Consider the following 13,402-nt stretch of genomic DNA (forward strand, 5'->3'; position numbering starts at 1 on the left):
ACTCCCAGAAGCAAGGTCTCAAAAAATAAATACAGCTGATATGTTTGGACTCTTTTTTTCTGTTTTAAAGATTTTATTTATTTGTCAAAGAGAGAGAGAGAAAGCACAAGCAGGGGAGTGGCAGGCTCCCCACTGAGCAAGGAGCCCTATGCAAGACTCGATCCCAGGACCCCAGGATCATGACCTGAGCCAAAGGCATAGGCTGAACCAACTGAGCCACTCAGGCATCCCTGTTTGGACTCTCTGAGAAAAGATTTCTTTTCTCGTGAGAATCTGGAGGTAGATTAATAAAAGGTGTGTAGAAGAAAGAAGGCAAGAGAAGGAATGAATCACTTATCAACTCAAAAAAAAAAAAAGAAAAAAACAACCAAACAGATGACCAAGGAAAGCAATGTATAATGTATGTATCAATTATAAATAATATTAACAAGTCATAATAATGTAAACACTGAATAATAATTTAACTAAAAAACTTTGAGGTATGGTAACAGACATAAGAGAACTATCTACTCATCTTTCACAATAGGACTCTATGTATGACATCTGAAGTTCAAAGGTCAAAAAGTAGCAATCTGAGCATGCTATTTAGAAATATAATGGTAAAAACAAAAAGAAAAAGCTAAAATACTGAAAATGGTTTCCACTGGGGTATAATAATAAGATTGTGACAGAATGGAGCCCACGGTTTTCATTTCTCATTATAAGCCTTAAAGAACTATTTAACTTTTCAAATTATATACATGAAATACTTTGAATAAAATTAAATTAAATTATAAAGAAAAATAAAGAAAAATAAAGAAGGCTTTAGGTTCTCTTGACAGAAAGTAAGCAATACCTAATTCATCTGCCCTCAACTTCTCATTGAAATAGTTGTGGAAGTATTTTTTTTAAGATTCAAAATTCCAAAAGCACCGGAAACTCAATTTGTAAAATCCACTTGTTTTTACAAAGTCAGTAACAGAATTAGTAGAATATTAGAAGAATCCCCTTGTGGCGAGGAAATGCAGGTGTAGAAAACACATGTGGGAGATTTTCTACATTTTCGACACAGATTCATTTTACTCACGAGAGGGACAGAAGCCTCCAACTTAGGTTGTAGGAACTGCTTTCTTGTAGAATTAGAGCTCTTCCAACCGTCTTCTAATAACTTTCTGCCCCAATTCTGTTTTCCCAGTAATGCATTTGCACTAAAAGTCATTTATATGTGCTTATCTCCTTGAACAAAAAAGACTGGAATGGAGGACTTGAGAAATCACAACTGTATTTGTTTGGGGGTTTGTTTGTTTTAATTCACCATTTCTGATAAGGAAAGAATCACAAAACACTTAAGAAGATTTTAAATATAAAATTTATTTCTCATCAGAATAAGCTCAAAATAAAACCAGGAAATTCCTCCTTCTGCCTAGAATATCTAAATTAAATACCTACAAAATAGCAGGAATCTGGCCAGGGGCCCTACTGGTTACAATAAAAGAGGAATCTCTTCCGCCAGCCGACTTTCCTGATGACCTTGTCCAAAATTGCAAGCACCTTCACACCTCCCCCACTCCCTACACTATTATTTGTTTTACTTTTTCCTAGAATACTTGCCTTCATCTAACATAGTATACATTTTACACATATATATATATTTAGGTATATATATGATTCTTTCTCCTCTTCCCTGAAATAAGAATATAAACTCCGTGAACAGGAAGATTTGTCTGTTTATATTTTCACTGATGTAGCCATGGCTGCAATGATGACTGGCACAAAGTAGGCAATAACTATTTGGTGAATAACTGAGTGAATTATAACAAGCACGAGGTAAATGAAGGAAAGTGCCCAAGACCAACCACATACTCGGTTTATAGAGATCAAGCAAGCCTAGAAAGAACTTTCCTCATATAAAAATAAAAAACAAACAAAAAACCATGAAGCCTATAAAATAGCTTATAATCTAAAGGACTTACCATGTGACAGGCATTTAAAATTTTTATTATATTTGTAATAGGTGATACATTCAAATACTCCCAAATCAAAACCATGTGAAGAGAGGGGAGCACAGAAATCTTGCTCCTACCCCTGTCCCTATCCTTCCCATTCTGCCAGTTTATCCCTAGTGGCCACCACTCTCCTCAGTTCCTATGCTCTCCTACAGTGTGTCTTTATATAAATTCTCATTTTTCCTTTATTTTAGATATGTTTTTTGATTGATAATTTGAAAAGCTTTGTTCTGTTCCATGTCTTGGTTTTCTTCAGGAATTTGAAATATATATATATATTTTACTCCTTAGGAGACAAACAATATATATATATATATATATATATATATATATATATATATATATATATATAATCTCTTGTTTGTCTCCTAAGGAGTAAAATTTCTCTCTTCTTTTGAAACCTCTTTTTTGTATTCTGCCTCATTTTGTTTGCTTCTTTTTCTCATTAACTCATCTCATTCTTGTTACATTTTCTATGATGTTTATTCGCTCTCATGTCCTTGTAATTTGGCCTTCATCCCTCAAATACTTTTATCATCTACATCTATTTCATTCCTGAATTCTGCCACTTTCTACTTCCCTCCAGTTTTCTGGTTCTTGGTTCCCCTTGTTGGCTGTGGCTTCCACTGAATTCTTGTATTACTGTTTCTGGTCTGTCTTCTTAGCTGCAATTACCCCCTTACATTTTCCTTGTTCAAATTAAAATTATATTATTATTTTCATCTACCTTGAGGCAATATACTTCTCACATGTTTTCTTCATATGCAGGACGTTTTTCTACGTACTAATTGTTCATAGTTTCATCATATAGACATTGGATTTACCCCTTTATATAATTCCTCTTTGAAAGAGTTGAATTTTTTTGTACCAGCGATTAGCAGAAAGTTCCTGGAACAGGGGAGAAAGGCCAAGGTGGCTGCCCAGGTTTCACTAACTGAGGGATCTTTCTGGTTTCTTTAAGATATAATCTCTCTCAGTCTGTGGGGGAGTGGAGAAGGAGGACTTGTTCAATTTATTGTTATGTATATTTTACTATAATTGAAATGTTTTTATTTTTTTATTTTTTTAAGATTTTATTTATTTATTTGAGAGAGAAAAAGAGAGAGAGAGCACAAGGAGGGGGAGGGGGAAAGGCAGAGAGAGAAGCAGACTCCCCTCTGAGCAGGTAGCCCCAGAATCATGACCTGAGCTGAAGGCAGAGTCTTAACCAACTGAGCTACCCAGGCGCCCAGATTAAAAGGTTTTTAAATCTAAAATAGTTCTTATTTGTTTACATATTTTTAATACCTATTTGTTTTATTATTTTAACATGTTAATTACATACACATATGTGTATATGTTCATGCATGTCTATGTGTATTCTGTGTAGCCATGCCGCTTTTACATCCCCAAACCTAACCTATTTCACAGGGCTTCTCTCATCACTCTGGTCTCCCTGGGATTCTCCCTAGGTGATATTATGAAGGGATATAACTTCCTTTCAAATGTGTTCCTTTTCTTCTAGAAGGAGGTACTCTCTGAGACACACACATACATATACATACACAAACGTAGATTTATTTTATATATATATATTGCAATAGGCTGCTACGTAGAGAATTATTTGGAGAGAGAGAGACAATTAGAGGTGTAAGATCAGTTACGAGGCATTTTTAGTAGTTTACACAAGAAATGTCAGGGATTTATAGGAGAAGGTGACAGCAGAGAAGCTGACCGATTTGAGATACATGGAGGAAAAAGAGTTGAAGGAATTGTTGGTATTTTTTGCTGTGGGGATCTGAGATCACCGTTACAGGCTATGATGTTGTAGGGCATGAGGGGAGATGACACTGGGATGGGAACATGGACACTTCCTCCGCGTGCTATTCCAGAATTCCAGCAAACAAAAAGAGTTATACTTGCATATAGGAGTTGCTTTCTAATGACTTACACTTTCTCTAAAGTTATAATACTATATTAGTGGGGAAAGAATACATATTATTCAGCAGAAACTATAGAGCCAACATGTAAACTATTTGGGAGAAAAATACAATTAGAACTGTGTCTCAAAATATACTCCAAAATAATTTCAGGGATATTAAAAAGTTATATATAATATATGGAACAACAAAAAAGATTTAAAAAATATACAAATATAGGGGCGCCTGGGTGGCACAGCGGTTAAGCGTCTGCCTTCGGCTCAGGGCGTGATCCTGGCGTTCTGGGATCGAGCCCCACATCAGGCTCCTCCGCTATGAGCCTGCTTCTTCCTCTCCCGCTCTTCCTGCTTGTGTTCCCTCTCTCGCTGGCTGTCTCTATCTCTGTCAAATAAATAAATAAAAAAATCTTTAAAAAAAAATATACAAATATATTTCATCTTGGCATGGAGAAGGAATAAGAGCAAAGGCAGAAGCCATAGGAAATAGTAAGTATGGTTACATAAAAATGAAATTTATATAAAGAAAATAATATCCTAAAAGTAAAACAAATAATAGGAAAAATTTCATATGAATGAAGAAGTTTCAATATTCTTTTTTTTTTAAAGATTTTATTTATTTATTAGACAGAGACAGCCAGCGAGAGAGGGAACACAAGCAGGGGGAGTGGGAGAGGAAGAAGCAGGCTCCTAGCCAAGGAGCCTGATGTGGGGCTCGATCCCAGAATGCCGGGATCACGCCCTGAGCCGAGGGCAGATGCATAATGACTGCGCCACCCAGGCGCCCCAGAAGTTTCAATATTCTTGATTTAAAAAGTTCTTAGAAATGATTACAAAAAAGATGCAGATGCCTGTTGAAAAAAATAGGCAAAAAATAAAACTAGACAACTTAAAAAAATAAAGAGAAGAAAGGTCACTACCTTTAGGAAGAAATATTCATCTTCAATAGGAACCAAAAAAAGTTATATTAGATAGTATTTTTTTATCCTTGAATATTTTTAATTTATTAATTTGTGAAATATGTTCATTTAAAAAAACTCCATGAGGATGCAGGGCGAATAGCGTTCTTATTATATCAGCTGACAGTGTAAATTGGTGCAACTTTCCTAAAGAGTAATCTGAAAATATGTATCTAAATCCTTAAAAATATTAAATTTTTGATCCAACTAGTGCTTATCTGTAATTTATTCCAGGCAAACAATAATGAAGGCTACATGCAATGATAGTTACAACAACATTGTTTATAATATTAAAAATGGGGAAAGTTTCTAAAATAGGAACTGACCAAGTAAATATTCATTCATGCACTAGCATATTATGCTGCCATTAAAAATCAAGTCATAGAGCAAGGTTCAGTGAACTGAAAAACTGGTCTCAATTATGCTAAATGGAAAAAAATGAAATTATGTCATATGTAGTATGATCTCAAGTTTATTTTGTACTTATATATTTAACGGAAAGATTAGAAATTTATTTTTAAATACTAATAATGGTTATATATGTTTACCTTTTGTATGTCTGTGTTCTAAGTTTTCCATACTAATCCTGTAATCTTTTGTAGTTAAGAAAACTGATTTCCAGATTTTCTCTTCTTCCTCATTTCTCCACCCTTTCTCTTACCCTTTCCTCTCAACCACTCTTTCCTATTGTTAAGATTTTGTAAATACATTTCTGAGTTTTAAAATAAAGGACTCATTGGAAAAGAGAAGATGGCATACATATTTATATTATTGTTACATGTGTTTCTAGTTACTTATATTTACAAATTATCTATAGTATTAAAATCTATGAAACACAAATTCCTGACTTTTAAAGCATGATTTTTTATATAAAATTGATATTCTCTCTTTTAAATATTTCATTTCTCATGACTAAGGCAGTTTTTTTTTCCCTCTAAATCCGGGTTTACACACCTGACTGCACATCAGAATCACTGGAAGAGCTTTTATTTATTTATTTATTTATTTAAAGATTTTATTTATTTATTTGACAGAGATAGAGTCAGCCAGCGAGAGAGGGAACACAAGCAGGGGGAGTGGGAGAGGAAGAAGCAGGCTCCTAGCGGAGGAGCCTGATGTGGGGCTCGATCCCAGAACGCTGGGATCACGCCCTGAGCCGAAGGCAGACGCTTAACCGCTGTGCCACCCAGGCGCCCCTGGAAGAGCTTTTAAAATTACAAGGCCTCTGGGCCCACCCCCAGATGTTCTAAGCCAGCAGTCCTGGGGCCCATTTAGAAAAATGTCCTCCAAAGAAGTTCTCAGATGATTGTGATACTAAGTCAGTTCAGGAAAACGCAGCTTTGGGTGACTAATAATTCCATTCTATGAACCTTTTTCACCTTTCACTCATGAATAATAACACCTGTAAATCTAGGCAAATTGAAAAGTGAGGTGAGTATCTTTGCAAATTGATATAATTTGAAACTAAGTCCGTTTAAAGGAAACTTACAAAATCATCTGTCTAACCACTGTTTCCGTGTAGCTTGCATCATCCTACAAAGCTACGCAGCGGAATTATGCTGATAATCTAACTGCACACCCACAAAAGTTCTGTAAAGAAGTACCATTCTTTCACATTCTTAGAACAGAGCTAAGTGTTAAGTAAAGACTGTCTTTGACCATTAGTGGAGGAAATAACCTAGACATGACATCTCTACTATTCTAAAAGTGCATTGTTTCCTTTATTTTGAAATTTTTTTATATTGTAAGAAAATTACATTCAACATTTAGTGTGAATGAAAGGCATAAGAGAAATCTTAATCATTGAATCAAGAAAAAAATATGACTTTTGTTGAGCTCATAAAATTCTGTGGCTTTAAATTAAAAGAATCATAATATGTGCATCTAGGAGAAATGTTTGCATACACAAATTCCCCTAGAAAACCAAATTCTTTTCCTTGTATGCAGCCATAATTTCTAATTTTATAATTAGAATTCTAAATTCTAATAGAAAATATGCCATGTGGTATTGTGCATTGGTGGTTTTATAAGGACATAGTCATGAAACTAGTTTTTTTTTCATGCATTAGCAGGAGAAATAGTGGCAGTTGAGCCATAGTTAGTCATTGCTTATTTGATTTAAGTAGAACTAGTACAGGGGGGCCTGAACACAGATTTTACCAGCTGTCTGAGACTAGACAGCTTGTGTTCTAGAATTCCTAAAACTTTTCAGTCTGGGATTAATAGAAGATTTTAAGTATATGGAGAGAGATGATATAAATGTTTAGCAGAAGGCTGGGGAGTAGAAATAGAAAAGATTTCAGCCAAGTGTGGTGTCGCTGCTACACTATTCAGGAGAACTATGTTTAAAAAAGAAGCAGAACGCCGCAAGTTGAATTTATTTGTGTTGGGGGTCATTCATTTACAACAGCAGCAGCTAGAAAAGTGACTTTACAATTTCTTCGTTGTGTCGTACAGAAATAATGAAGACCAGAATGAGGATTCTGCTAGGTGTTCTGGAGGAGGCTTAGTTCAGGTCTCCCACAAACTTTCTGTTTGACCTTGAGAAAATCACTTATACAACATGAGCATTAATTTAGTGACATGTGTAGAGGCAGGATGGTAATTAAAGTTTGAATTTTGGAGCAAGCTGCCAGGTTTGAATCTCAGCCGTGTCACATATAAGATGTGCAGTCTTGCACAAGTTAATATTTCTGAGCCTTGGTTTTCTTATGTACAGGATGGGAACAGTAATAGCACTCACTTCACAGGGCTACTGAGAGAGTTAAATGATTTATTATATGTTAAGCATATGGAAGAATGCCTGAAACACAGTAATTGTTTTAGCAATTATATGATGAAAACTTCAATCTAAAACTCAGTGGTTTTCAAATTACTTTAAGGTATGGGGCCTTGGTTCAAATGAAATGCCACATAGATATCTAAGTAATAAAACATGGAATTAGAAATGTTTTCATTGGACAGACACAGATGAGTTGAGATTCATGCCCTCCATCTTTCCAGCCCTTCCCAGGTGAACCCCTGGATAACATCAAGAAACCACAAAATGATGGAGCACAGTTTAAAAACAGTAATGAGCTCTTCCAAATCTGTCATAGGTTGTATATCAGTTGGGAATTGTGGCTAGTAATAGAAATCTGACAACAGTGGATTAAACACATACAGATTTATTCTGCAAAGAAGAAGTTCAGCAGTGGGCAGCAAAGGCTTATATTGCAGCTTCCCAATGCCATCAGAAAGCCAGGTTCTCTGTGTCCTCTGGAGACCCAGTCATCATCTTCATGATCCAGACAGAAGACTATAGGAAGGGGAAAGAGGGGAAAAAATAGCTTTCTAATAAGCTTTATCCAATATCTTCTGTAAAAATCTCAGCCTTCATCCTTAGATCGAAAGGAAGGGGAAATGTAATCTTTTAATTGGATGTGTGTCTACCTGGAATTAAGTAAAGAGAGGATCAAAGGAGAGAATGAGTAATGCTAGGATATGCCTCTACATATTAATTTAAAAATACCACTGTGTTGTATGACTAAAAAGAATGTTAAGGCCTTCCCCGGATCAAGGAAATTGAGAAAAGAATAGTTCATCAATCAAAATCTGACTCCTTTGATTGCTTTTAATCTCCCTTAATTTTTATATGGTTTCTAAAAACATGTATTCATCCCTCTGGGGATTAAAATAATTTTCAATGAATGTATGCTGATAAGTTTTAAAGTATTTTCATCTTGGCCAGGGGAGTAAAAGGTTAAACAATGTGCATCTACAAAATAAAGGCTACCTTGAAATTATAAAATTGATGATGTACACATGGAATGTAGCATAATGTCCAGGACATATTTGATTTACAATAGATGATAATTCTGTACTCCCCTTTTATTACTCTGAATTTCAGTTTCTTCACCAACTTAAGCTAAATGGTACTTAAGGTTTTATAAAGCTCAAACACCCTGTGAGACAATAAGAAAATCCCAGAAATTGAAAAACATTTGCAGGAAGAAGGGCTTTGGATACCTTCAAAAATAAGCATTATGTATATGACTTTAGGAATCTAAGCTCTTATATAAAAGCGAGACCAAAGGGACTACCAGGATATGACTGAAGCTAATTAAACCTCAGAGGTAAATCTATTTCAGGAATATATTTTGCCCCATTGCCAAGCTAAATTTATAGCCCTGGAAAAGAGAGGGGAAAAAAAGTTTCACCCTCAAACAAGTCATTTTACCTAGTCCAGCTAATTAGAAATGATCAATTCTCTCACTAGTCGGACTCTTTGAGCCCCTAATATTTACAGGGCCACTGTAATCTATATGAATTTATGGTAAAAAACAAATGAAATATAAGATGAAATGTCTGAACTAGATAGATAGTCTTGAAGCAAGGCAAGCAAATATTCACTGAACTTCTACTCTGTATCAAGTTACATGTAAGGAACTGCGTATTGAATGCTGAATAAGACTCAAAACTTGACATCAAGTTTGGTCTGGCCATTAAATGTTATGCCCCAGGTTCACTGTACCCCGTGCCCAAAAAATGTTACACTGTTACTCAAAACCTGCCCAAGTAGCACTTCCTGTTCCACTGGTCTTCTATTCTTGTCGATACTTAAGACAGAATTCATTTCTTTAGACCAAAGAAGCCTCCATTCCTGTGCAGAAGAGATCCTTGGAAAGTTTTGATAGGATGTATGTTGTTCTTACTAGTTCTGGAAGCAAAGGATCTTGTTGAATTAGGAAGATTCTTTTTAGGGCACATGTGAAAATCAATATCTGAATTTATAAGAACATCAAATTGAAAAAAATTGCCTACATCTTAGAAAAAACCCAGAAACAAAGTCAAATTCCATTTTCAAAAATCAAGGTGAGAATTGAGATATTTGCCAAGCTCAGTTCTTCAAGACAAGAGAGATGGGAAACATAGTTTGTGTGGCATGCTAAGCTTAGCTTTTCTTATTACATGATTTCCATAGTATCCTCTCTCTTTTTCCTTTTCACCCTTTTGCTTTGATTTCTAGGTTTGAGTCTCTAGAAAGTAACAAACAGCCGGCGGAACCAAGCTGAGCATAATGTACATCTCAAGTCGTGTACTAAATTTCAGAGTCTTCCCTTCCCTACATGCATACCTTTAGAGGCTTGGAAGATGTCTTTATCACTTTCCTTTTATTTTCATCATGTATTTTATGCTTTAAAATCAATCCTTGAATCTTGGAACAGGTTTGGAGAGTTGTTGTTTGGTTAGAGGTACTCTGGGTGAGGAGATGATTTATTTCCGGGTAATGGAGAATAGAGCTAGAAGAAAGAAGGAATGCTCCCTATCCCAGATTAAAAAGATCATCACCAATAAAATGTCTTGGTACTGCCTGCTATCATGCCTTGGACAAATCTAACAACCTTCTGAGAACTGCTGACTACCAAACTTACGGATTTAGTACTGCATTTTCTTTCTTTCCTTTTTTTTTTTTTTAAGATCTTATTTATTTACTTATTATTTATTTATTTAGAGGGAGCATGAGCCGGGGGGAGGGGTTAGGGAGAGAGTGAGAGAGAGAATCTTAAGCAGACTCCATGCCCAGCAGGGAGCCCAATGCAGGGATTGATCTCATAACCCTGAGGTTATGACCTGAGCTGAAACCAAGAGTCAGAGATGCTTAACCAACAGAGCCACCCAGGTGCCCCAGTACCGCATTTTCTACCCATACCCAAAATTTAGGAAACTGAGTCTATGGTAGAAATATATTAATCTGTGCTTCTATCCAGAAACCAAATGCCCAAGAGCTCAGAACTACCTTTCACTAACACTTGATTTTGAAATTCTGTTCTCCTGAAGAGTTAGAAAGAAAAGTAAATTCTTGGAGAATGAGAGGTACCAAAGAAATTACTCAAAAGGAAGCAGTTAATAATTCAGTGATAGATGTTAAGATTAAAACCCTCCATGTAGGAATTGGGCTGAAGACGTGAGACTATTAAATGAAAGTTGGGGTACTATTAAATAATGCTGAAATCAGCATCAAAGGTAGGTACTGAGGTGTGTGAGAAAAGGGCTTTGAAGATTAGTTACCAGCTGAGTATCACATTTTGGAGAACAAAACTCTTGTGTTCTAGGAATCAAGTATATAGAGCATATTATATGGATGCATGATAATATATGGTATGAATATATGTTAGAGTAAAAGCTTATAATTTAGCTTATAAAGAGGTTGGGATTATAGTCCCCTAAAGTTAATATTATATGTGGGTTTTTAGTGCAACTATGATTAAATATAATGAGACAATTCAGAACTAGTAAAAAAGAAGCCAATAGAAAAGGCAAGATTCAGTGAAGATAAAAAAGACTGTTATAAAGAAGTAACAGAAGAAAGTTTCATACTCTTTAGATCGAGGATCATATTTCAACATCTTTCTAACTTTAAAATATAGGCGTATGCAACAGCAAAACTTAGAAATACTTAGAAACAGAAAAAAAAATCAGCTTAAGACAATGTCCTAAGACTGCAATCAGGAAGAAATCAACAAGGTGAAACAAGTATTCCAGGAGTATCACTACATACCAAAAGCATGACTTGGCAGTAAAGTGCAGGAAAATCCTGCTACACCCTGTTTCTCTAGGAAGTGCCAAAATAAAGTTTTTGGCGAGGAGTGCAATTGCCCATCACCCAAATTGTTTCCATTGTAAATTATGCTTCATTAGGAAGATTATTCTCCTTTGAATCCCTGTGAAAATGAAAAGTTTATGGAAAAGATCAGTCTTTCTTTACACATCCCCTAGGGTGACCTGGAAAGAGCACTGATCTTGGAACAGGTCAACTTGGTTTGGAATACAGCTTTACACTAAATGTAGTAATAATAACTGTTGTCCAGAGTTGTTCCTATGAAGAGCTTGAAAGTGCTGGATAAAAATGACCAAACATCCCTTTTTTTAAATTCTAAATTAAAATTCATACATTTTATTTGATGAAGAAGGAGGAGGAAGAGAAGGAAAAGGAGGTTCTTATTGAGATAAGTATGCTAATTGACTTGTTAGTTTTCTAAAATAGGAAATCTATGGACATTACATTTTTGTCTTGGAATAATAAAATGGATTTCTTCCACTTGCATCATAGAAACACTTTTCTTCTAGGAATGACTCTACTGTTAAGCCTGCTGTGTTAAGAAGAATTTCAAAGATTGGGGAAAATACAGTTTTAAATGGATTGCTTAAATATACCACTAGCTAGCATTTTGTTACAAAAAGGTTCTAACTTGAAGAGTAGTTGTAAAAATGGTTACTTGTAGTAAACATTATTTCTAATTCTGGTGGAATAATAGTATAATCCTTAATATTTAGAAATGACTATCATACAAAGAATTTAGAATACTATAAATATAGCATATCATCAAATACTCACCATTTCCTTAGTGTAGCCAAAATATCTCTTTTCTCCTAATGAGGAGGGAAAATCAAGTCTTATAAATTACTGAAATAAAGTAGAATAACAATGTTAAAGATAATAATAGAAGTTTCCATTTTTTCACATACATATACACACATATGCCTATATTTTAAAGTTAGAAAGATGTTGAAATATGATTCTCAATTTAAGGAGTAACTATGAATCTTTCTTCTGTTACTTCTTTATAGCAGTCTTCTTTATCTTTACTGAATCTTGCCTTTCTATTGGCTTCTTTTTACCAGTTCTGAATTGTCTCATATTAATCATAGTCTCACTAAAAACCCACATATTATATGTATGAGATATATGATATATATCTGATATATATATATGTATTTCTTTACATGTATATCCTTTTCTGATGTATAGAGTCTGAATTAGAGAAACTCATCAACGGACCAGAAAAGTGTTAGAAGGTCATCAAAAAGAAACGTAAAGGTAACACACAGGGAGAACTAGGTTTCTGTCAGTATTTAACTCTCTGGGAATTCTGTGGATTTTTAAGTTCGTAATCAAAATAGGGAAGTCTGGGTTTCCATTAAGTAGATGAGATGGTCCACAAGCTGACCTAGATATCGATAGAGAAATGCATAGATTCATAGATACATAGATATGCAACTTATTTGTTTTATAACTAGATAAATGGGACTTAAAATTCCTCTCCTATTAATTTCATTCATTATGATATAGGTTTAACAAAATTGCCTCTCTTTTCAATCCAAATGTGCATCAGTAGATAGAGAAGTTGTGAGATACACAGATACACACACACACACACACACACACACACACACACACACTGGACTATTACTTAGCCATAAATAAGGATGGAATCTTGCCATTTGCAACAACATGGATGGATCTAGAGGGCATAATGCTAAGTGAAATAAGTCAGTCAGAGAAAGACAAATATCATATGATTTTGCTCATCTGGAATTTAAGAAACAAAACAAAGAAAAAAACCAGACAAACAAAAAACCAGACTCTTAACTATAGAGAATAAACTGGTGGTTGGGGCGCCTGGGTGGTGCAGTCATTAAACATCTGCCTTCGGCTCAGGGCGTGATCACAGCGTTCTGGGATCGAGCCCCACATCAGGCTCCTCCACTCGGAGCCTGCT

This window comes from Ursus americanus, chromosome 8 (assembly GCF_024610735.1).
Source record: "Ursus americanus isolate L20-20 chromosome 8, mUrsAme1.1.p, whole genome shotgun sequence".
Classification (NCBI taxonomy): domain Eukaryota; kingdom Metazoa; phylum Chordata; class Mammalia; order Carnivora; family Ursidae; genus Ursus; species Ursus americanus.